Source organism: Cupressus sempervirens, chromosome 9 (genome assembly GCF_028749045.1).
Source record: "Cupressus sempervirens isolate cs-2001-9-10 chromosome 9, ASM2874904v1, whole genome shotgun sequence".
In the NCBI taxonomy this organism is placed as follows: Eukaryota; Viridiplantae; Streptophyta; class Pinopsida; order Cupressales; family Cupressaceae; genus Cupressus; species Cupressus sempervirens.
The window spans coordinates 514332609-514357532 of NC_143126.1; the positions used below are offsets into that span (position 1 = coordinate 514332609).

The following is a 24924-nucleotide window of genomic DNA, read 5'->3' on the forward strand; positions in this document are numbered from 1 at the left end:
AAAAATGGCATCCATAGGTGTATATTGGTTTAAGTTTGCAACTATATTTGGGGCTTGTCCCAAGTTATTCATTGACTGCATTGATCATGGTTGGTGGGTCAATCACATGTGGATCTTTGACTTTGGAAGAGTTGATTTATTTGTATATTTCATTACTAGGCACTGGTAATCTGATTTTACTTCGGGTCAGCACCCGTTAATTGTTGATTTTCTTAATCAACAACCTTAACAATGTTTTTAAAAAAATCATAAAATATCTTCAAATTACCCCTCTACATAAAGATAATTAACATGTACAATAAACATTAATAAGTTAGATATTTATCTACATAGAAAGAAAGTAAGACTAGAATGATCCTTCTCAAGATCCCTATATAGATTACTATCTAATGTTATATATAAAATATATTGAAATTATGAAATTAGTTAATATCTTCAAAATATTGAGGGTGTAGACAATGAAATTAAGAAATAAAAAGTAATTAACTTTTAATTTATATATCAATACGATCTGATCTGAATATATATATATATATTCTGGGGCAAATAATGTACGGCACTCTATGCCTGAGCATTGAAAGTCCAGCTTAAATGTTGGGCATGGGGCAGTACGCCGACGAATTCGTTGATGATTTTGGTTATCTGTCAGAAGTAAATTGCTCTACCATTTAATGTTTTTTGATATTGTCTTCCGCGAGGTCTCCTTTCTATCACGAATTTGTAGGGTTTATTGTTATTGTAATTCTTTTATGTAAATGTCTGTGTATTCCTCCAGATTTTAGTTTTATTCGCATCTTAAGATTCAAATCATGCCGTTATTTATAAAAGATGCAATAATGTATCACCTTATTTTGGAATATAATCCTGAGCATATAATTCATTTATTTTTAATTTAAAGCGAGTAATTGTTGAGACAGAGAATCAAATATGGATTGTGACAATGGAAATTTAAATATAGAAAATGCAGAGGATCTCAGAGGCCTTACATTCTGCATTGCGGACTGATACACTATTTTCGCACAGTGTCGGCCTGCCTAAACAATATAAATCATACTCTCCACATATTTTTCATTCACCACAATTTCCATAGGCTTATACGCAGGTACGCTTTCTAGTCCGTTTTGAATGTCTTTGTCCAATGCTTTTGATTTTCTATTTTATGAATAGTAACCTGCGTCTTACCTTGTAAATCCAGAGCTCACGATGCTTATACCTTGTAAATCCAGAGCTCACGATGCGTCTTACCTTGTAAAACGTGTCGCAGCCCGCAGGTAGTTCCAACATGGCGAAAATCAAAGTGCACGGGAATTACCGGTCGGTGCACACGCAGAACGTGTTGGCCTGTTTAAATGAAAAGCAAATAGAATATGAGTTCGTCTCCGTCGATTTCTCAGCGCGCGCCCAGAAAGAACCTGCTTTTCTCGCCCTCAACGTGAGTAAGAAAATGCATGAAATATATATTCCACTTTCTCTATTTCCTACGTTCCTAATCATATCATGACCAACTGTTTATGCAGCCATTTGGACAGGTGCCCGTCATCACAGACGGCGATCTAACATTGTTCGGTACAAATCTAACTCTGCCGCGTACAACTGTTTGATTCCTTGTAAATATTGTGTACGGATTGATGATCATGTTTAATCATTGCAGAGTCGAGAGCAATAGTAAAATATATAGCCGCCCGGAAATACGAGGGGGCCCAGGGAATTGGCGATAATCTGCTGGGGAAGACGGAGGAGGAGAGGGCGCTGGTGGAGCAGTGGTCTCAGGTCGAGGCGCTCAGGCTCAGCGCGTCGTGCGATGCCATATTTGGCCGGAATGTGATCGTTCGGGATGCCAATCAAATGCAGACCTTCTTTCCGGGGGAGGAGCTGGCCAATGTGTTGGACGTTTACGAGAAGAGGCTGTCGGAGTGCGCCTATCTCGCCGGAGATTTCTTCAGTATTGCAGATCTCCTACATCTCCCCCATCTAGAAATCATCGTGAATCATTTTGTCCACAAAAAGCTCATCACCTCTCGCAAAAATGTGAGTGCCTGGTGGGCGCGCATCTCCTCTCGCCCAGCTTGGAAAAAGGTGTCGGAGATGGCCGAAAGATATCGGAGATCATGAATTACAGTGCACAAAAAGGGCGTTGGCTAGTTTATTACAAATAAAAATAAATAAAAACATTTCTTCTAAATTTCAGTTTTTTTTTTTTTGGGCTGTCCTTAAATCAGCAGAACATTTGGTGGTCTCTCATGTTTGCTTTCCAGAGTATTCCTCTTGCCAAGACTCAAGGTGCTAGTGCTCTGCGTTTCTATAAATGTGGCATTCGCACTACCAAGGACATTTTTTCAAGAGTCACCATGAATTTCAGGTCTTGGGAGGATATGCAAGTTCAATACCGCCTTGTACGTGCTGATCGTCAGACTTATGAGCTTCTGTTGTCTTCCATCCCTGTGCACTTACTTCATAAAGTGGGCATTCAGTCTGTTCGATCTTGGTGGTATGATTGGAAGTGGTTTCCTGTCACTCCATTTACCAATTATAAGCCCAATATGGGATACAGATGGCTTTTGCCCCACCTTCCGATGGTGGACACGCTTAATCAACGGTGGCATTTGCATTCTTCGCTTTCTCAATGGAAAAAACGGTTCGACACCATTTGGAGTGTCATTACAGAACCCAAGATTGCTCACTTTGCTTAGTGCCTTGCTTTCCAAGGTCTTCCCCTGGGGCCTCGGCTCAAGCACATTGGGGTTCCTGATCCTAGATGCCCCTTCTGTGGCCAACCTGAGTCCTTTTTGCATATTTTTTGGTTTTGCAAGCGTGCTCAGAATTATTGGCACTGGATTCATGATTTTTTCAAGCCTTTCAGACCCAAACCTTTTTCATGGCACATGATTCTGCTGGGTGATTCCCCCAGATTGCCTCAGAAGATTTTCCAGATTTGGCATACATTTAGGATGGAAATTTTGTTTTCTCTATGGAAAAATAGGAATGCAGTTTTATTCACTCACAATTTTTTGGATGTTAACATTGCAATGTACACTAAGGCATGCATTTGTAACAATGTCATTATGCAGATACATGTGCAAGCTAATAAAGTTTTCCTGGAGGTTCCCCACTTACAGGAATTGTTAAACCACTGGGGCAATGCTCCTTGTACCATTGCCAGAGTGCCTTCGGATGCTTCGGCTGATGCCTCCTTGTCCTGCAGTCGTCGTTCTAGACGTCAGTCCTATGGTCGCCATTCACACACGCCGCGCTCCCAGGGTCCCCGCCACCGCTCTCCCAGCGATGGTCATGGTGGTTGGAGGCGCCGCTCCGCTTCCCCACCACATGGTGGTTCTGGCTGGTCCCCGACTCCCCCCCTGGGCGGGCTTCTGGATGGTCTCCGACTCCTCCCTCTGGACGGGTGCACGCTGGCAAGTTTCCCCGCCTGACCCTGGCAATTTTTCCTCCTCGGCCAGACAAGAAGGATGCGGAAACTGCAACTACCCCAAATCCTGCAGATGCTGCTGACGGCTGGACTATTCCTAGTCCGCCTCACAATCTCACTGATGCGTGGGGATTTCCTGATAAAGATGATCCTCCTCCCTCTACTGGTACTGCTTTGGCAGCATGAGGTTGTTTTAAATATTTTTTTTGATAAATAGTTTATAGTTCCTGGCTGCGACCATGTTGTTTACTTTGGCTTCGGCTGATTGAACTCATTCGCGGGATGATCCTGTATCCCTCGACCTTTTTTTGTGAATTGTAATCTTAGTAAATTTTATTAATTGAAAAGGACTATTCATCAAAAAAAAAATTCAGTTTTTTTGAATTTTCCATAATAACATGAAGAACAAATGAAAATTTCGAAATTTTTTTTATTGTATTTTCGAATTTTTTTGAATCCCACAAAAAGAGTCCAGAGAAGTGCCGTTTACATTACCATGTTTTTTTTATCTATGTTTACTCGTAGTTTGTTTGGGTGCTATGTTGATATCAGTTAATACATTGCTGAGGCTAAATGCTTTTGGCAAGTGATGTTTAATCATTCACTTGTTAGGTTAAACTGCTATTTTAAAATCATGTATCCAAGTTTATTGGTAGTGTTTATCTTTCAGTTTTTCAATATCAGTTTGAAGATTGATATTGTTTCCTGTCATGTTTACCTTTTTTTTCAATTAATAAGAGGTGAGATCTGTGATAAGTTTGTTTTTATTACAAATATTTGAAATTGTATTACTATTTTTCTTTTCACAATTGATATGTTGAAGTTCTAAACATCAACAATTATATTTCAAATCATATTTCTTTTACATAGTTTTTATTAAGATAATTATAACTGTTTTTACATATTCTTATTGTTTGATTGATTACTAAATTTTAGAAATATATACCTATATTTATTTGAATTGATGTCTACTAGCTCATTTTTAAGAAAATATTTTTCCTTCAAAAATTACTCTGACCTTTTTTTGTTAATTAATTAATAATTATCCAACTGATAATATTACGCCACTAGTCTAGGTTCGTAAAACTATTATGATTCTAAGTACGTATCATAGACAATGATTTTCTAATTCTAAGTACATGTCTACTGTAATAAAAATATTCTATGATAGTATTTATGTTCATTTTAATCTAGATGAAGAAGCATATGTAGACAAGAATAATCGTCCGCTTTTAATGGTCTGTTCTAATATAATGTGGTGACGTTACGTAGCTCGTTTAGAACATGGCAGAGTAATCATGGGCCTTTGTAGCAGTTTCCAAACTTTTGGAAGCATTGATCTTTTAGGGAATGGATTAAACTATTATCATGCGGTCATACATCATTGGATTCTATAGATCATTACATCTTATTCACCGAGTGCCTTTTATTTTCATAGATCTGCCTGTCGTTGATCTTTGAGGCAAATTAATTTGTACCATCGATTATACTAATGCTGGTAAGCATAAGACTGGTTGGTTTAAGTGAGGAGAAATAACCACCAACAAGGAATAGAGAAATTAATGCGAATAAATATCTTCCAATATCAATTCATAGTAATCAAACAAGAACTCCTCGTTTTAACACAGAGAATGCTCTGTTATGAAGTAGAAAATCTGATTATTATTGCTGCATATTTCTTTGTCAAATTCATTACATATATCTATTTCTAACTTGCTAAAGCTACTCCCTAATTCTGAAAAATATTAACTTGAAGTCTGAGTCCTACAATGGAGAGAGACAAGCTAACTGCTTATAACGTTGCAGTTATAATATTACTGATGATCGTGGCGCAGATTATTTTGCAACTGGAGAGAGACAAGCTAACTGCTTATAACGTTGCAGTTATAATATTACTGATGATCGTGGCGCAGATTATTTTGCAACTAAGGAACAATAGGGACTGAAGTTTAACTTTTGAGAACTGCCAATAATCATACATTGATGGACTTACGCGTAATCATCTTTACTTTTAACTAGTACAAATTCAATCAAGTGCAGTGGAACTAGTGCTTGGTAAAGATATCAGCAAGTTGATTTTGGGTGCTTTTGTGCTTGAATTCAAACCCTTTTTTTCACTAGATCTCAAGGAAAAACTGGTATTTCAAATCAAAATGTGCTGTTCTATATGATGTATCAGATGTTTGTTTTTCTAACTTGATGGCAGTTACATTGTCACAAAAAATCATAGTATGTTGAACCTATTTCTCACTGATTTCTTGAAGAATCTTCAAATTCAAAAAGTTTGTGCAGTTGTTATAGTGATTGCCACATATTCTGCTTGGGTGGATGAGAGGAAAGCATTACTTTGTTTCTTTGAACTTCATGTTATTAAATCACAACCAAAAGAATAATAATTTCAGAAGTAGACTTCCGATCATCCACACTAGCTCCTCAATCTAAATCACTAAAACCAACAAAATTGAATGAATAAGAAAACTAGCAATGAATACCAAAATTTATGGTTCCTTTCACATACCTCAATATTATTTTGGTTGTCTTCCTGTGTATCTTTGATGGATTTGTCGTATACTTTGAAACTAATAAAACATAATATGTGATGTCAGACCTTGTGTGGGTTAGAAACATTAAACTCCTAACAATACTATATGATCTCTCATTAACAATTTAAACACCATGATCTCTACACAATATAACTCCATGAGAACTTGGAGTGGGGGATAGATTACAATCAACCATATCAAATTTCTTCAACATATCCTTTGTATACTTTGTTTGAGAAATAAGAATTTCATCTTTACCTTGATAAACCACCAATCTAAGAAAATATTTCATGAGATCTAGATCTTTCATCTCAAACTCATTCATCATAGCACCTTTGAATTCATCTTTCAATTTAGAACTACTACCCATACACAAAAGATCATCAATGCATGCAAACTTATGATGAGAATATCATTACTTTCTTGCTTGTAATAAAGGGTAGGTCGAATCTTACTTCCAAGTTATTCTCTTCAAAGTAGCCATGAATTCTTGCACACTGTTCCTTTGGTGCTTGCTTGGGACCAAACAAATCCGTATTCAGCTTGAAGACATTATCCTCCTTTTCTTCCACTTTAAAGCCTTATGGACACTCCATATATACTTCTTCTTCCAAGAACCCATTTAAGATGACACTTTTCATAGCCATATGATGTATGCTCCAATTATTTTGAGTTTATAATGAAATCAACACTCTAATAGTCTCTTACCTTGCTAATGGTAAATATGTCTCTTCATAATCATTCCCATATTGTTGTGTGAATCCCTTGAAAATAAGTCTTTCTTTGTGGTTTTCAACACTTCCATCATTATTGGTGATGCAGAGATGATAACAAAAAGAGTGGCTAAAGTCTCAACCCTTACTCCTAGCATCAACAATCACACTTGGACTTCATATGCTGTTGAAACATATCTAAGGAACCCCTTCTTACTTCTCAAAGGCTCTTGAGACTCCTTATAACATCATTCACTTATTTTAGATTGAATCAAATTCACACAATTTTTTGCTTTAGGGCAATGTTCCCCAAAATTGGCTATGAGGTGAGTTTCACTCAAACTTGAACAACCCTACAACCTAATGACTTGGACACTCTTGTTAGGCCATATGAAAAAGGAATCGACCATTAGTAGGCTTTTCAAATACCCACAAGGTACATACTTTCCAACTTGGACTAGTAGATATGCCTAATTGCTATTAGGTTTCCCTAATAGGTATTTGATCAATAACTTACAAACTCCCCAAAGTTTTTTAGTGTCATTGTTACACTAGTTTACTCTATTTGTTGCTCAAGCACATTGAGATGTTGAGCCTAGGGCATGGAATTAAAAACAGTAAACCATAAGATGAAACCACCAAATTTTGGAATCTTAAAGTGAATTATCTCAAATTGGTTCTCACAAATGGCAATGATCTATTCCATCCATGGGAACTCACGATAGAGACATTCTTGTGTGAAACCCTTATAATGGAGAGGGTTTCAAACCTCTTGTGACAAAATTGAATGGATCTCCCTTATTCTAGTACCCCATGACTTCAAAAAAAAAAAAAACAAAAAGGTTATTCAAAGCCCTAGTTAGACACGCAAGTTGATCCTTTCCACCAATCCATACACAATGGTACGAAACTAGAAGAGAATGAAAATCAGTAAAAATATGTTTCCTTATTAATTTGTAATGCTCCTAAATCTATGCAAATGTTCAATCTTATGTGCCTCAGCCTCTAGAGGCTCATTTGAAGTTATTCTAATAGTTATAACTACACTTGACCAATGCATAACCACAGATCTAGGTAGTTGCTTGTTTTGCATAATATGTTATCGATGTTGCATTATGCAACTTTGACTATATTTTTGCATATTTTTCAATATTGATCCCATCTTGCTTCCTTGCATTAGGATGGGGATCCAAAACATTGCTAACAATCATAAAGACTAAAAATCAAACAAATATAAGAATTTTGGGCCCTTTGACCAAGGTTGACTGCAGGTTTATAGCTACACCTAGAGGTGCCAAGGTCTTACATTTGGCCTTACAATGTATTACAAGTTGATTAATACAAATTGTTTATTCTCAAACTAACTCTACTTGATCTATGATGGTCTAGGAGAGGTTCTCTTGCACCATACTCTCTATTTTTTGAAAACTCAAGTTCCTACTTGAGAAAGAGGATCCTGAACTATTGTCCCATGCTTTGTTATGGCCTCTTTATTCAACCATGTTGCATCTTTAGGGGTAGGCCTCTCCACTTGACCAAATACTTCTTGTATTCATATTTCCTTGTCCTCTTAAACACTTTAGTCTCAAAAATATTATTTAGTTTGACTATTTGATAGGGTGGTAAATCATTCAGCCATTGTGAGTCTTCTTCCTGCAAAGAATCACTTGCACAACCTTTGGAAGGGGTCAGCTGCAGTTGGGGGTAATGAGATTTCATAGGCATGTTCACCCAATTTGTTTAAGATTGTGCAAGGGCCTATCTTCTTCTTTTGTAACTTAGTATGATGTCCCTTGGGTAATCTTCCTTTCTTTAGGCATGCCCACATTTTGTCACCTATCTTGAAATGAATTTCCCTTCTCCTTTGATCTATATTTTCCTTATATTTGTTGGATGAGGCTTCTAAGTTCTTCTTAACTTGTTCATGAACATTTTTTATTAACTCTACTAGTTCTTCTCCTTCTGCATCAATTTTTGGGTCACTTGGAAGTTCTTTGAGTTGTATTATAACTTTTGGATGTAGTCCATAGTTGATTTAAAAATGAGTTTTTCCAATGCTACTATTTACTGTGTCATTGAATGTGAATTTTGCTTGGGGAGGGATGAAGTCTCATGTTTGGGTGTATTTCTTTGCTAGACATCTTAAGAGGTTCCCTAGCAATCTGCTTACAACTTTAGCCTACCCATTAGTTTGTGGGTGATATGCATAAATGAATGAGATATTTGTACCTAATTTCCTCAAGAGTGTCCTCCAAAAGACTTGTGCCTTTAAACTTCACATATCTGTTAGATATGATAGAAGAAGGTAAGCCATGGATCCCAACAACTTGTTTGAACAAGAGATGGGCAATGCGAGATGCATCATTTGTTAATGTACAAGGGAAAACATGGGTCATTTTACTAAACCTATGAATAATGACAAATATTCTATCAAACACTTGCTTTGTTCTTGGTAATCTCATCACAAAGTCCATGATAACACTTTCCCAAGGCGTGGATGGTATAGGGAGTGGTTAGTATAACTCTTGGTTTATTCTAACTCATTTAGCCATTTGGCAGATAGTACATGAATCTAGAAACTTCTTGACATCAGCTACATTTTTGGCCAATGGTAGTATCTTCTTACTAGTTCAAGGTTTTTTTCTATGCCAAAGTGTCCCCCATTGATCCACAATGTTTCTCTTTGATTAAGTTAGTCCTCATTGAACACTTGTGTATACACAATTGCCCTCCTTTGAAAAGTAAACCATTGTGTATTATGTAATCAAAATTAATACTATTATATGCCTCTACAAATGTGGAGAAAACCTTATATATCTACCCAAATTTTGAATCGTCCTTATACAAGTCCTTCAATACTTCAATGCCTATGCTTTGGATTTGAATTTCCTACACCAAACTTACTCTTCTTCTTAGTGCATTAGCTACTTTATTTTCTTTACCCTTCTTGTGTTTGATTAAGAAGGTATAGGCTTGGAGTTATTCCATCCACTTCATATGCTTGCAACTTAGTTTCTCTTATCCATTCAGAAAACTAAGTGCATGGTTTTTAGTATAGACAATGAATTATTTTGGTAAAAGGTAATGCCTCCATTGTCTAAGTGCCTGAACCATTGCATGCAATTTTAGGTCATAAGTGCTATATTTTTCTTGGTCTCATTAATTTTTTTAGAAAAGAATGCCACTAGTTTACCTTCTTGGCTGAGTACTGCTCCAACTACTAGATTGCTTGCAATAGTTTCTACTACTTGAAAAACTTGTTAAAATTAGGGAGTAAAAGTATACAGTATTGTGAAATCCTTTATTTGAGTTATTCAAAGGATTCATTTGCATTAGTTTTCCACTCAAATTTGATTTTCCTTCCTCCTTTGATTGTTTCTAGAATAGGGGCAAATATTTGACTGAAATTCTTTACAAACTTCTTGTACAATGTGGCTAATCCATGAAATTTTTAAACATCACTTGCCATTTTTAGGTGTAGGCCAGTTTAGTATTATAGATACCTTCTCTAGATCCATCTTGAGGGTTCCTTTTGCAATCACAAAACCCAAATATATTAGTTCCTCTTGCATAAAATTAAACTTTTCCAAGTTTATCAACAAATGATGATTCTAGCCTCTTTAGGACTAAATCGAGATGTTCTAAGTGCTCCTTCTTTGACCAACTAAATATTAATATATCACCTATATAGTCATGAAAGACCTCATTCATGAGTCTCATGAATGTGCTTGGACCACTGCCTAGTCCAAATGGAACTACACACCATTCATAAAAACCCTATGTTGTCTTAAATGTATTTTTCCACTCATCCCCTAGTCTAACCTTGATTCAATGATAACCAGACTTCAAGTCTATCTTGGAGAAATAACATGCACCACCCAATTGATCTAACAAGTCTTTTATCCTTGGGATAGGGAATCTATATTTGATTCTAATTTTGTTTATGGCTCTTGAGTTAGTGCAGAGGCTCCATTTTTCTTTTGAGATATTACACTTGGTACAATACAAGGGCTTAGGCTCTTTTGTATTAACCCTTTCTTTAACATATCTATAACTTGCCTTTCAATCTCAACATTCTAGTCATGGGTCATTTTATAAGCTACTTTGTTGGGTAGAGAGGCTCCTAGTATAAAGTCAATACGATGACTTATCTCTCTAATGGGTGGGAGGGTTTGGGGTGTTGGAAACAATTATTCAAATTGTATGTTGTTATTGATGTTACACAAATGTCAGTATTAATCGAGCAATGAAGAACTTACATTATTAATTAAGCATATTCAGTGTTGACCAAGCAATCAAGAAATGAAGGATTCTCAGCGTTAACCAAGCAATTGGGCATCAAAGCATATCTAAATTCTAGTATTAACCAAGTGGTCGGGCATCGAATGACTTCCTACATTAACTGAGTGATCAATCTCAGTATTGACCGATTGTCAGCATAATACACTTGTCTATTATTTAACTAATTGAGGCTGACTATTTGGATGTTTAATTGTTATTTGAAAAGGTATTCAAGCCAACTTATAAAATCTTGTGATGTATAAGAAAGTTCAAGTAGTGAGGATAAGATTTGTAAGTGGAATACATGGAATAATATGGATACATGATTGAAGGAAAAGACAGAGTAGGAAAGTGTGGAAGATATGTTGCAAAGAATATTATGATCAATAAGGATTTAGAGGTCATGCCAGAACAAAGATTTGAATTCACAAAAGAAGTGGCTTCATAAATCAGGTCAAATTACTATTACCTTATAATAATTATAGTAGTGAATAAATCTCTTAATAGAGTTGACTTAATAGTCATATTATAAATCCTTTAATGAGGTAACATTTCAAGTTTGAGGCATTATAGAAAATTGGGTTAGATCATTTTCCTCTAATTTTTACTATTGATAAGGTTAATATAAAAAAAAACTTTCCTTTTAGGATTGAAAAATGTGGATGCAGCACCCACAGTTTGAGCACAAATTGGCTGAATGGTGGAATATAGATATTAATGGAACTGCTCTTTTTCGAGTGGCTTCAAAACTAAGAAATGTCAAAAAGGAGGTTAAATTTTGGAATAAAATATTTTTTGGTGATATTTTTGAGAGTAAATCAAATATCAAGGAAGAAATACAAAATATCCAAAATAAGATATAGAAGGAAGAATACACTCTTGACCTTGTTAGAGAAGAAAATGAAAAATTGGTGGAGTATCATGACATTGTTTTTAAAGAGGAAATCTATTGGAGGCAAAGATCTAGATTAGTCTAGTTGAATGAAGGAGATAAATACTAGGTTTTTTTGACCTTTCTACTTTGAATCATAGAGCTAAAACTCATATCTCAAATCTTAAGAAAGGAAGTATGAAGATTATAGAGTAAAAGGACATCTCAGAAGAGATGGTCTCCTTTTTTTCCACTCTAATGATATCTGACTCTAATATTGACTCCATTCACCAAGCATAATTTTTAAAGGTTATTCTATCTCTAATTACTGAAGAGAAAAATAAAATGTTGGGCACTTTTCCTAAGGAAGAGAAATTTTTTAAGGTAGTTTGTTCCTTAAGAGGGTATAAGTCTCCAGGACCGGATGGTTTTTCCTATGTTCTTTTCTAAAAGGAATGGAAATTGGTTGGAAAAGATGTATGTGATGCTGTTAAAGAATTCTTTGGGGCAAAATGTATGCTAAAGGAGATAAATTCCACTTTCGTTTGCCTTATTCCTAAAAAGATTGGGGTTGATTCTCCAGACCAATTCAGGCCTATTAGTTTGTGTAATTCTTTCTATAAGATTATCTCAAAAGTCCTCACTTCTAGACTGCTTCTAGTGCTTCCATCTCTTATTGCTAATCAACAAAATGGTTTTGTCCCAGGTAGGCAAATTCTTAACTCTGTTATTGCTAAACATGAGAATGCTCATTCTTTATCTTGTTCCAATAATTAGGGTTTTATTATGAAAATTGATATTGTGAAAGCTTATCACATAGTGGAATGGGCTTTTCTTAAAAAGATTTTATTGGCCTTTGGCTTTAGTTATAGGGTAGTCAGGGCAATTCCTTAGATGATTTTTACTACCTCTATTGCTATACTAGTGAATGGGTGCTCCTCTGAATTCTTTAGCCCTTCTAGGGGATTGAGACAAGGAGACCCTTTATCCCCTATTCTCTTCACTATAATGGCTGATTGTTTACGGAGGTATATTAGGAAATTGATTTTGCAAGGGAATATTAAAGGTCTGCAGCCTTCTTCTCAGCCTCTTACTTTCTCTCATTTAAAATTTGTTGATGACACTATTTTCATGGGTAAAGCTAAAGTTAGTGAAGCCAGAATTCTTGAAAAAGCCCTCAGCCTTTACTCTTTTGCTTTAGGATAGTTGATTAACTAGAATAAGAGCTCTTTCTTTTTTTATTAATACCCCAGTTTTAAGACAGAACAAAATTACTAAAATTCTAGGGTGCTCAATAGGTTCTTTTCCTTGTATTTAATTGGGTCTCCCTTTGAGACCTAAAGCTCCAATTTTTTTTTGGGAGGATCTCATTAAGAAGTTTAATAAGAAACTTGCTAGCTGGAAGGGTAACCTTTTGAGTCAAGCTAGAAAAGTCACCCTCCTTAAAGCTTGTCTCCAAAGCATCCCTACTTATGCTTTGAGTCTCTTTAGAATTCTAGCAAAATTTGTAGATACTATTGATAAAATCCAAAGGAATTTCCTCTGGTCTAGCACTAAGGAAAGGAAGAGAATGAATCTGATAGCTTGGGATCAAATTTTTAAGCCTATCAGGGAAGGTGGTTTGGGAATCAGGTCAGCGCAAAGTATGAATAAAGCTCTTCTTGCCAAACAAGGATGGAGAGTGTATCATGATGATAAGGAATGGAGCACTGTATGGAAACATAAATACATTTTTAATTCTCCTTCTTTATTTGATTTTCTATCATCTCCTAATGTTCTATCCCCTTATACTATTTGGGGGGCTGTGCAGGGAGCTAAGAACATCTTAAGTAAAGGATGCTCATGGAAAGTTGGAAATGGGAAGAAGGTTAGATTCTAGGAAGATGTTTGGATCCTGGATCATCCTATGATTGAGGAATTTGAGGATAGGACCTAGATTGATAAATGTAAGCAATTGTATGAAACTTTTGTGAGACATTACTGGTATAATAACAGGTGGGTTAGCCTTGTTGATATTAATTAGGATTTTCATAATATCTAGATTATGTTGAATGCCTTTTGTTTGTATCCCCATAAGGAAGATAAACTAATATGGAGTGTTGATGTAAGTGGCTATTTCAAAGTTTCCTCTATGTTCAAATCTAAGGAGAAAGGTTATCGCCCTTTGTGGACTAGAGCTTGGATAAAAGGTCTTACTCCAAAAATTAATATCTTTTATTGGATTTTACTTCAGAATAAAATTCTTACTCAGGACAACTTGCAAAAGAGAGGCATTAATGTGTTTAATCGGTGCAACCTATGTAAATAAGGTTATGAAGATAGAGATCACTTGTTCTTAAATTGTACTTATAGTAAAAAAGTATGGAGTTCTATTCTCAACTTTTGGAATATTACTTGAGTCTACCAAAACAATATTGAACACTATTTTCAGATTTGGAGTTGCCCATCTAAGGATAATGATGTTGGTTTCCTATGGAAAATTACTCTTCCCCATCTCTAGTGGGGATTCTAGAAAGAAAGAAATAACATAATCTTTAGAAACAAAGAAATGCTTGATTGGGTGCTTGGCCAAAACATTGTCAGAGCAATAAAGGAAAACTTCAATTCCCAAAGAAAGTGCAATGAAGATTTCAAAATTGACAATCCAATGAATACTAAGGGTTCTAAAATGAAGAAAGAAGATCATAGACTAAATAATAAGTGGAAGGCTCCTCCTATGGGATGGATTAAAGGGAATTTTGATGGTGCTGCTAAAGGAAATCCTGGCAAAGTGGGTTGTGGAGGGGTTTTGAGGGATCACATTGGTAATATTATAGATGCTATTGCTATACCTATTAGTACTTCTACTAGTCATAAAGCTGAGGCTACTGCAGCTCTATATACGATGAAGCTAGCAGTGGAAATTGGTTCCAATACCTCTGGATGGAAGGAGACTCTTTCAATATCATAAATATGCTTAATCGAAAAAGTTTGATCACATGGTCTATTGAAGCTAGTGTAATAAAAATCAAATCCTTAATGGATAAATTTGATAGTATTTTTTTCTCATTCCTTCCGTGAAGGAAATGATGTGGCTGACTGGATTTCTAATTAGGCTATCCAATGGAAATGTAAGATGACTTGGCATGATGACCTAAGCAAGAGCATGGATTTGAAAGCTCTAATTAATTATGAAAAAACTCATGCAACAAAAGGTTAGATCTTCTAAAATTAGCTATTTAATGATAAGTGGAGGTGGGGTTATGAAAGACAGTGTTATATTCCCTAGAAAGTACCTAAAAGTGATTATTACCCCTGCTTGGCATGTAAGTGTTTTAATGAGCACCTTGGTTGTTTTAATGAACACCTTGGCTTTTCTCAAATATTTATGTCTCCTACTCTTCTCGACTTTGGCATCTTGTAGAGAAACAAAGTTTTTGGAAATGGGCGAGGAACTGAGAAAACAAGAACCAAATAACTGTAAAGCATGGAAGGCCAAAGCCTTTATTTGGTAGATTCTAAAGAAGGGTAATGTCACTACTTACTTGGAGCACCTTCATGGCTACAAACCACATGTCATAGAGGCATTCTTCAAAAATTTGATTGAGGATAGGGTTTCCATGCATGGGGTTATGGTTCATTTGTTTGAAGATTTCATTGCCAAAGTCATGGGGCTTCCTAAAGAGGGTATACAATTTAGCAAGGAAACTAGTATCTCCAATGCTGCATTTAAGAAATTTTTGAAGACAAATGAGGAGGGAATTTTTTTGGAGATAAATGGAAACTTTTATGAGCTAAGTTAAATAAAAGTTATTTGGTAGGACAACCTCTCATGCATCCGTGAGTACTTCATTTTAGATGGTAGGGCAAAAAGAGTTCATAAATTTTATTTTGTGTTCCTAAATCATTTTTGGTATAAGGATAGGATCTCATTTACATTTTATATGAGGTTCTCTTTGCTTCAAAGTCTTCAAGCCCATAGGAAAAAAGATACCCATTTGATTTTACATGAAGGGCTAATCCTTTTAATTGAGAATTACTATAAGAGTAAGGCTATTGTATCTTCCTCACCCTCTAAGAAAAAGAGGGGTTCTATTAGTGAAACCTATTCAAGGAAGAGTAAGGGAGATGAATGGATTAGTGTGAGAAAGAAGAGTCTGAAGCAAGACATGCCTCAAAAAAATGCAAAGGAAATTACTGAGTCTAAAAATTTAGACAAAAATGATGAAATGAATATGGAGAATGAGGAGAATACAGATATGGAAGACTTTAGTTCAAATCTAGAGGGTTACCTTGGCATCAAAGGTGAGACTGGAAAGGATGAGGCTAAGGAAAGTTATGAGAAAAATATAGAGTTAGAAAATGTTGGAGAAGAGGATAAAAACCAGAGTGAACAACCCCAAAAAGCTAGGGAGTAAAATTTGGAGGAAGATATGGGAAAGGAGAAGGATGACCTCACTAGTAAGGGTGCTATGAATGTGGAAGATAAGGGGAAGGAGAAGGATAACTCAACTGGTAAGGATGCAATGCTTTCTTTCCTTCACACTGCCAAGCTTAAGGTAGAATCCTCTCTCCAAGGTGATTCCTAGATGTACAATGAGTTAATGAATCTAAAAAGAAGAATGGGAAAGATGCAATAGGACTAGGAAGTTGATTGGGCTAAGATCATTCAGTTGGAAGTTTAGGTTGGCAATATCCAGGAGAAGCTAAAGGAATGTGAACATAAGCTTTGTCTTTTGATCAAAGAGAGTGGCAACAAGATGGCGTAGGTGTGTGGTTGTTGCTAGCTTAGGGAAGAGAAATAATGAGGAAATCATGTCTCCTAGTGGGTCAAGAAAAAGAACAAGACATAGTTCAAGGAGGAAGGTGACTGAGGCAACCGAGGGATCTACTGCTGACATTATCCAAAACACTGCAGAGGCAAGCAAGGAGGTGGTGAAAATGATCAAGGAGCTATAATAGCTACTAGTGGTGGTTCTGGTAACTAGTTTGGTGGTGGTTCTGGTAATTGGTCTCTGGTCTGGGTTTCTTAACTGGTTTTTGTTCCTTTTGTTCAAGCTCTAGGTTCTAGGTCCTTGTAAAACCTTGTTTTGTTTATTGGTCTTATTTTGTGGTTTTAGGTCCCTGTAAAACCTAGTTTTGTAACTTTTATACTGCAAGTTTCAGGTCTTTGTATAACCTGGTTGTGCTTATTCGAATATCTTTTTCTTTTTTGTTAAGGGTTTTGGGTCCCTTCAAAACTTATTTTTACCTTAATCTAAAACATTTCAAGTTTGAACTATTTGAAGACCTCTAACCAGGCCACTCCTAAGAGGGTGATCTAAATCCTCTAACAAGGTCATACTTAACAGTATGTTTTGTAGTCTTTAATAGGGTTGGCTCCTAATAGAGCTCACTTTAGAAGAGTGAAAAATATTGTAACTAGTTGCATGGTGGTTTTTCAAAATTGGGTTTCCATGTTAAATCTTGGTGTCATCTATGTTCATGTTGTTTTCTTTATGCTCTATGTTTTTGCAACTAAGTTACTAAAGGTTAATATAGATTAATAATCATAAGATAGCTTTGTTAATTGAGTTATAGAAAGTACTTAGTTTTAACAGAGCTAGATAAAGTATTTCATTATTAGAGAAGAATTTGATTTGACATCTAGGGATAGGAAATTATTTTTGTGGTAACTAATCCACCCCTCCCCTCTCATTGACTATCTTCATTTCCAACATGGGGAAGGTCTTTAACCACTATTCCCTAGTATTGCTTCAATAATTTATCTACCTCTTTGGTCATCTCCTTGGGTTTTTTTCCCTTCATCATCCTCTGGTTTTAGTACTAGAGCATAATGCTCCTTGGCTTCTTCAATAGTTTGGACCATCTTCCTTTCTCCAACTAAAGTCACTATGGAATCTCTCTCTTTTCTACCTTTGGATCAGGCAGTCTCTTAATTATATAGTTTTTCCCATCCTTGGTTATTGAATAAGTTATTTTCATGCCATCATGATGTGCCTTAAGGTTACACTACCAAGGTTTACCTAGAAGTATGTGGCAAGCATCCATCTCCACAACATCACATAGAATTGTGTCCTTATATTCTCCTACAAATAACTCTATCCATGCTTTTTTTAATCTACCATAGTATGTTGCCCAACAATAAGGCATCATACTCTATAAGGGTAGGGATAAGAGGTAGTAACTAGACTTAGGTTTTTCACCATTTGTTTAGAAACTAAATTCTCCGTTGAACCAGAGTCAACAATGAATTTGCGGACTTTACCTTGACATTTGTAAATAGTTCTAAATATTGTCTTTCTTTGTGGGGGTTCTTGAGGTGCAAATCGTGTGCTAAAATGTTGACACACTTCTATGAATCATTATATCCAATATTTCTCATGAATGAGATCTCAAATGGTGACTCATAGCTCTCTATTCATGGGTAAAAGGGTTTGTAATGGAGGCCCTTAGTTTGAACTAGTTTGTGCCCATGCAAGTACACCATAAAATGAGAGATGAAAAGATCAAAATCTACATGCAAATTAAGATTCAAGCTAATCTAAATGATAACAATGCAAAGCAATGCAAGAAAGGAAATCTAATCTATGAAAATAAATAACAATGCAAGATTAATCTATGAAAGAAAATATGACTCTAAGCTGGTATGAAAATGCAAGGATGAAGCATGATGATGGAAACCATGGATGCATGAGAGAAGAAGACAAAAAGAAAAAATTTAAAATGAAGCTCCAATGTCCAAACCCTAAGGTTCAAACTCTAGTGCTCAAACTCCTCTAAAATTGCTCTCCAAACCTACAACATAACATTACTATAGCAACTAACATCTATCCAAATGAGAAGAAAAGAGCTCCTTATAAAGGAAAGTGTGGAGGTGGGAGGCTTCTCACAATAGCAATGCGGGATAAATCCCTAAAAAGGCAAGTAAGAGGAAAAAACCCACCACTTAGAGATATGTGCAAAAAAAAAGGAATCTTTATAAGATTTGATTTGATTTATTTCTTTTTTCATCAAAAAGAGAGCTTTAAGTGGGGATTTATTTATTTAATCAAAAGAGGGATTTTCTTTTAATTAAATAAGGTTATTTTATTTATTTAAAAGGAAATTTTTTTAATTAAATAAGTTAAGATAATTTAATAAAAAGAGAGATTTTAATTAAATAGGATAAACTATTTTATTAAAAGAGAGATTTTCTTTTGAATAAATATGATTATTTTATTTATTTAAAAGGATGTTTTCTTTTAACTAAATAAGTTAATATTATTTAATAAAAAGAGAGATTTTAATTAAATAAGATAAAATTATTTAATTAAAAGGGAGATTTATTTTTAATTAAATAAGATTATTTTATTTATTTAAAAGGGATGTTTTCTTTTAATTAAATAAGATTATTGATGAAATGATCAAACCTTAGGAAATATTGAAATAATTAAATTAATTGCAATTTGATCAAAGAAAATGATTTGAATTCAATAGAATATTGTAATGCATTGATTCAGGAAATTGATAAATTGATTGAGGAAATTGATAAATTGAAGAATTAGGGCCAATAGTCTAGGCAACCATTTTAGGGAGCATACATTTTCCCCTCTTTGACTAATGTTTGATCATTTTAGTAACACATGTAGTCAAAGAATGCAGTTGAAGTGTAAGGTCAATTTGGGATCACAAAACAACACATATGTGTGATCAACTTAAGAACACATTGGGAGAAATAATACAATTTTTTTATAACAATTTTATCTTGACAAAGACAAGGCTGTCCTAAGTAGGACAAAGATTGATAAAGTTGAATCAAGGATTGAAATTTGATAGATATTTCCCCCTTGTGATAGAAATCAAAATGAAATAGATGAGAAACAAAAAATGGATAAATTTGATCAAATTGAACTAAAGATAAGGTTCGTGATGCAAGATGAAAGAGATAAGGATTATAGAACCAAGGTAGATCATCAAACATGAAAGATTATGCCCCAGAGTTGAATTAAGAGAGAAGAAGTGGGGTGAAAGAAAATGGAAGATATAAGTTTCAAAGAGGTGGAAATAAATGGAAAGAATAAAGAAAATTTGCCTCAAGAAAGAGAATGCCTCAAAATCAATCGACTATTTAAGATACAAATTTTTGATTCAGATCATGAAAGAAGATAAGGAAATGAAGCTCAAGACATGACCACAGTTGATTACAAGTCCACAAAAAAGATGAAAGAAAACTCTCCCAAATTCATAATGCAACCTAAAAATGAAAAGTAACATGAAGTCCAACAATGCAAGCTACATGAAAATAAAAAGGTGTACTTGTAATAAAGTAATTGTAACATAGGATTTTGTGTTTATCATTCATTAGAAAATGTTAAGGAACTTATTTTCATCATACATTATTAATGGACATCGAAAAATCACACAATCATCACTGATCACAAGTGCAACTATAAAGATATGAATGTGGAAACATTCTAACATAAGCATCAAAGACATAAAGATCAAGATGACTTCAATGTTAGCTTACCCAATTTAATGTAGCAAAACCACACTTGCATCAAGGTATAGATGTTGGGATGACCATAAGAATGATTGTGAAAAAATAGTCAAGGATGATGCCTCAAATATCCTAAGTGTTTCAAGGGGACAACAAGAGACACTCAAGAGTTTTAAGATCACACCCATAAGCAAAAATCAGAGGAAAATATGCTCCATGCCCCAAGTCCTCTAGCTATGCATATTGGAGAGACTTATTAGACAAGAACACTTAACAAAAAGATCATGACATAGCTTAAGCATTAGGTATTTGTGTGTAAAAATCTAAGTGTGTTAACTGATACTGAGTTCCAAGGATAAGGATTGAATGCTTGCAATTAGGTAAGATCACATGATAAAACTGGGTAAGACCAAACTAATAAGTGTTGAAAAACACTTGAAGTCAGGGGTTGTATTGAAAAATACAGTTGGGGCAATGTTGAAAAACACCATTTTCAAGGTGTCCTAAAGAATAATGTATCTAAGTAACCAAAGTTAAAATTGTTATGCCCCCTCGACAAAGACAAAGACCAATTCCAAACCAAGGCAACAAGGACAAGGCATGATGGAGAAAAGCTAAGAGTTGAGGACACATGCTAAGAAATAGGGGTGCAAAGGCCTCAAGTAGTGTTCCTTTCTAGGTTTTTACCACTTGGATTTTATTGTAATTATTTTATTTTATTATTTTAGTATTTTTGGAATATATAATTTTTTTGGAGATACATCAAAGTGCCTATTGCTAAGTTTTCACTAAGATGATCATTTTTTCAAGACATTTTTTGATTTTTGGAATTTTTTACAATATATCATTTTTTGGAATTTTGAAATATACCATTTTTTTTGGGATTTTTTTAGGATCAATAAATATATACAGAGGATGCCCCTAGATAGAATAGACATCAAACTCCCTAGCAAGATCACATCATGTAGTCCCAATATCTAGCAAGATGGAGGATGAAGGATTATCAAGGTGGTGGAATAAATGGAAGACAAGAGAATGGAGGAGAATGAAGAGAAGAAATCCTCAAGGGAAAACTCCTCAAGAGTACCCAAGCTAAGGAAAAATTATCATGCAAATCACATTTGGACAAGCAATGAAAGGCTAGCATAGGATAAGTCACAAAAGTGTTATGCAAAAGTAGGAAAGGATGTAGTCCAAAGAAGTAGAAATGTCAAGAGGCTTCATAGAATTGTGTTTTACTCTTTTTTATTATATGAAGACCAAATGCGAAAAGGATAGTGGAAGGCTAGAATAAATGGAGGAAAATAGATATGAAGTGTAACCATGAAAGGAATGAAAGAAAGATCATCGTAAGATAGCTCACAAGATAGCCAAATATTCATGTATAGCTCAACGTTGTCAAGATCAAAGCAAGAGAATGGAATTGATAAAAGATGTAGAAGAACTTTGCATGATGCCTGATTGCTAGATTTTCATCATGGTACTTATCCCAGACACCATAAGGGAGTGGTTTTAAACATAGGACAAATTTATTTCTCTTTAATTTTTCTACCAAGGTGCCACAAGAAGGGGGTTTCACCCAGGCACACTTTCAAATTTTTCATTTTTTCTCTCTATTTTTTTTGAATTTTTTGGAAGAAGGCAAGATTTTTAGATAATGCTCCTTGAAATGATAAACCATGATATGCCAAGGATTCAAAATGATATGCTCAAAGATATTGATAGGGAAAGGAATATGGAAGAAAAAAAATGGAAGATAAGGTTTTATGCAAAATGAGGTTGGAAGATAGGAGGAATAGGAAAATGAGGAAAAAGGATAGAAGGTAGAAGGATTGTGAAAGGGTAGACTAAAAGGAAGGCAAGATCAATGTCAACACACACACCTTGAAGGGTGGAAAGAGGATGGAGGAAATGTAAATGAAGGAATATGGTGAATGGATAGAAAAGGTTGTAGTTTAGAGGCATGGAATGGAAGAATTCTTTTGGAAGAAGATGAAGTGGAAGTCTTTGGAAGCTTGAATGTCAACTTCACTTGTTGCTCAACATTAGAATCTTTCAAGAGAGACTTTGGAATCCATATAGTCATAGGATTTTCATTTCTTTTTTATGATTTAGAGAGAATATCGTTAATGATGGATTTTGGAACCCATACTTGTTTTCTAGCTCTCTTCTTAGATATTTCTTTTGACTTTATGCTTCTATGTTGATTAGAGGATACGTGGTGATCTTCTTTTTTAGATGGATTCTTGTATTTCTTCTTTTTTCTTGTATTGAACATTCAAGTTACTTCCAAAAGACTTGGGACTTGTGGAAGAAGGAGGATATGACTGGTTTAGATGGGTGGGTGGATGAAAAGGATTCAAGGATATGCATTTATGTTGATCATGAGGAACGATAGGAGATGGAGGGATGTAAGGACCCAAGATGGATGATGACTTAGGAGAGTTAGGAGGGAAATATGAAGGGACATAAGTGCCCAAGATGGAAGGAAGACATGAAGCACTTGGTATTGGTGGAGGAAGTCCAAGGATGGATGTGGAAGATGAGAAAGGATAATTAATAAGTCCACCAAAATCTATATTTCCAACCAAGTGTTAGAAATATAGATGGAGTAACTGAGAGCGAGGGGGTGAATCAATTACCACAAAAAAAAATCCACAGATCCCTTAGATGTCTAATAAAACAATTTAATGCTGTCACTCGGTAAACATACTTAAAATGCTATAACTTAGTAAATGCAGTGTATTTTAACTTTAATAGATCTTAAACATTCATAGTGATTAACATGCAAGCATAAAATAAATAACATGAACACATGAGACACCAGATTTAATGTGGAAAGCCAATATGGAAAAAACCACCAAGTAACTAGCTACTAATTTTCACTCTTCTGAAGTGAGCCCTGTTAGGAGCTAACCAGGTTCAAGGTTACAAAACACACTGTTAGGTGTGACCTTGTTAGAGGATTTAATCACCTTGTTAGGAGTGGCCTTGCAAGAGGTCTTTAGAAAAATTCAATGAAACTGTCACCTTGTTAGAGGATTTACAAATGGCTGTTAAACCAACTCTGCTAAGAGATTTTAGAATCACTGCTACAATGGTAAGAAAGTAACAATGAAATGACCTGTATGAGATGCAACTGAATTGCTAATTACAAATCTCTATTCTACTTCACACAAGATCCTCTTTGGTCAAATATTACTTTGCTACTCCTCAAGGATATCTAACCATCTTATAAATTCTCTCACACTTTCCTCTTCAAACAATTAACTCACTTGCATGCTTTCTCATTACATTTAGAATTCTCAACTTGACCTTTCATATATACCTTACAAATTGTCAAGTCGGCCCAATTAAACTTACAATTACCAATAATCATTATTTCAATCGGTTAGAATCAATACTTGAAATAAATAAACTTTATTCCTCAAATTAACAAAATCCTTTATTAGCAGATACTACTCGGTAAACACTGTTCCTGAATAGATTTCCTGTGTTAACCAACAGAAGTTTGGTTAACACCACGAACTTGAAAAATCTTTTGGAGATCAAGTGAACTTGATAAACACTAACTTTTCATTTGTTAACCATGAGAGCTTAGTTAACGCTACTTTCTGCCATATTTCCTTTGATGCCCGAGTGAGTTCGATAGACTGTCTACATAGAGTAATTTTCGAGAATTCTCAGTAGACATAGAAATTTTTTTTGCTGACCAACTGAGCTTGGTAAGCACTGACTAATAACTAATATGACATTTGTGTAACATCAAAGACAACACACAATTAGACAATTGTATCCAACAATCTCCCTCTTTGGCATTGATGTCAACACAACATGTCATAGCACAATGAAATTTGAAAACAAGTCTTTCTCTAACAATTTTTTTTCTCCCTCTTAGATTTTATGCCCCAAACTTCTCTAATGTAGTAATCTCCCTCTGTAAAGGAATTACATAGCTTCTTCTCCAAACAATAAACTCTTCCACAAACAAATTTCAGAAAGATATGACAGTAAACACTCTCTCTCTCTCTCTCTCTCTCTCTCTCTCTCTCTCTCTCTTTGACAACGTATGCCAAAGACAATGCATACCAAATGAGTACCAATGTACCTTAAGTACTGATTCATATGCAATGTTCTCTTGACTCTGCTACATCAACTGATAGATCTTCAACTTGGTTCTTGTTGATGCATCACTAAAACTTTATTTTAGTGAGCTTTAGATAGGGGAATGACCACTAACTTATCTCTTAGATACAAGAATGCATCCTTAGGTAATGGCTTGGTGAATATGTCTGCAATCTGTTCTTTTGTATGGACATATTCCAATCTAATCTCTTTATCTTGCACCAATTATCTAAAAAAGTGGTATTTGATAGCAATGTGCTTGGTTTTGTAATGCATCATTGGATTCTTTGATATGTTAATTGCACTTGTATTGTCACAAAACATAACAACTAGTTCTTTGATCTCAACCTTCATGCCTTCCAACAACTATTTAAACCAAACAATAATAGAACAGTTCACTATTGCTACAACATACTCTACTTCTATTGTAGATTGGGATGTGCAATTTTTCTTTTTTCTTGTCCAAGATACTAACCTTTTTTCAAGAAAGAATGCTCCACCACTTGTAC

At 35.0% G+C, this 24924-nt stretch overlaps 1 pseudogene; it reads left to right on the top strand.

Moving 5' to 3' along the window:
• Positions 1-1282: 1282 nt before the first annotated feature.
• LOC149539616 (glutathione S-transferase F11 pseudogene) lies at positions 1283-2112 on the top strand (annotated as a pseudogene).
• The last annotated feature ends 22812 nt before the right edge of the window (positions 2113-24924 follow it).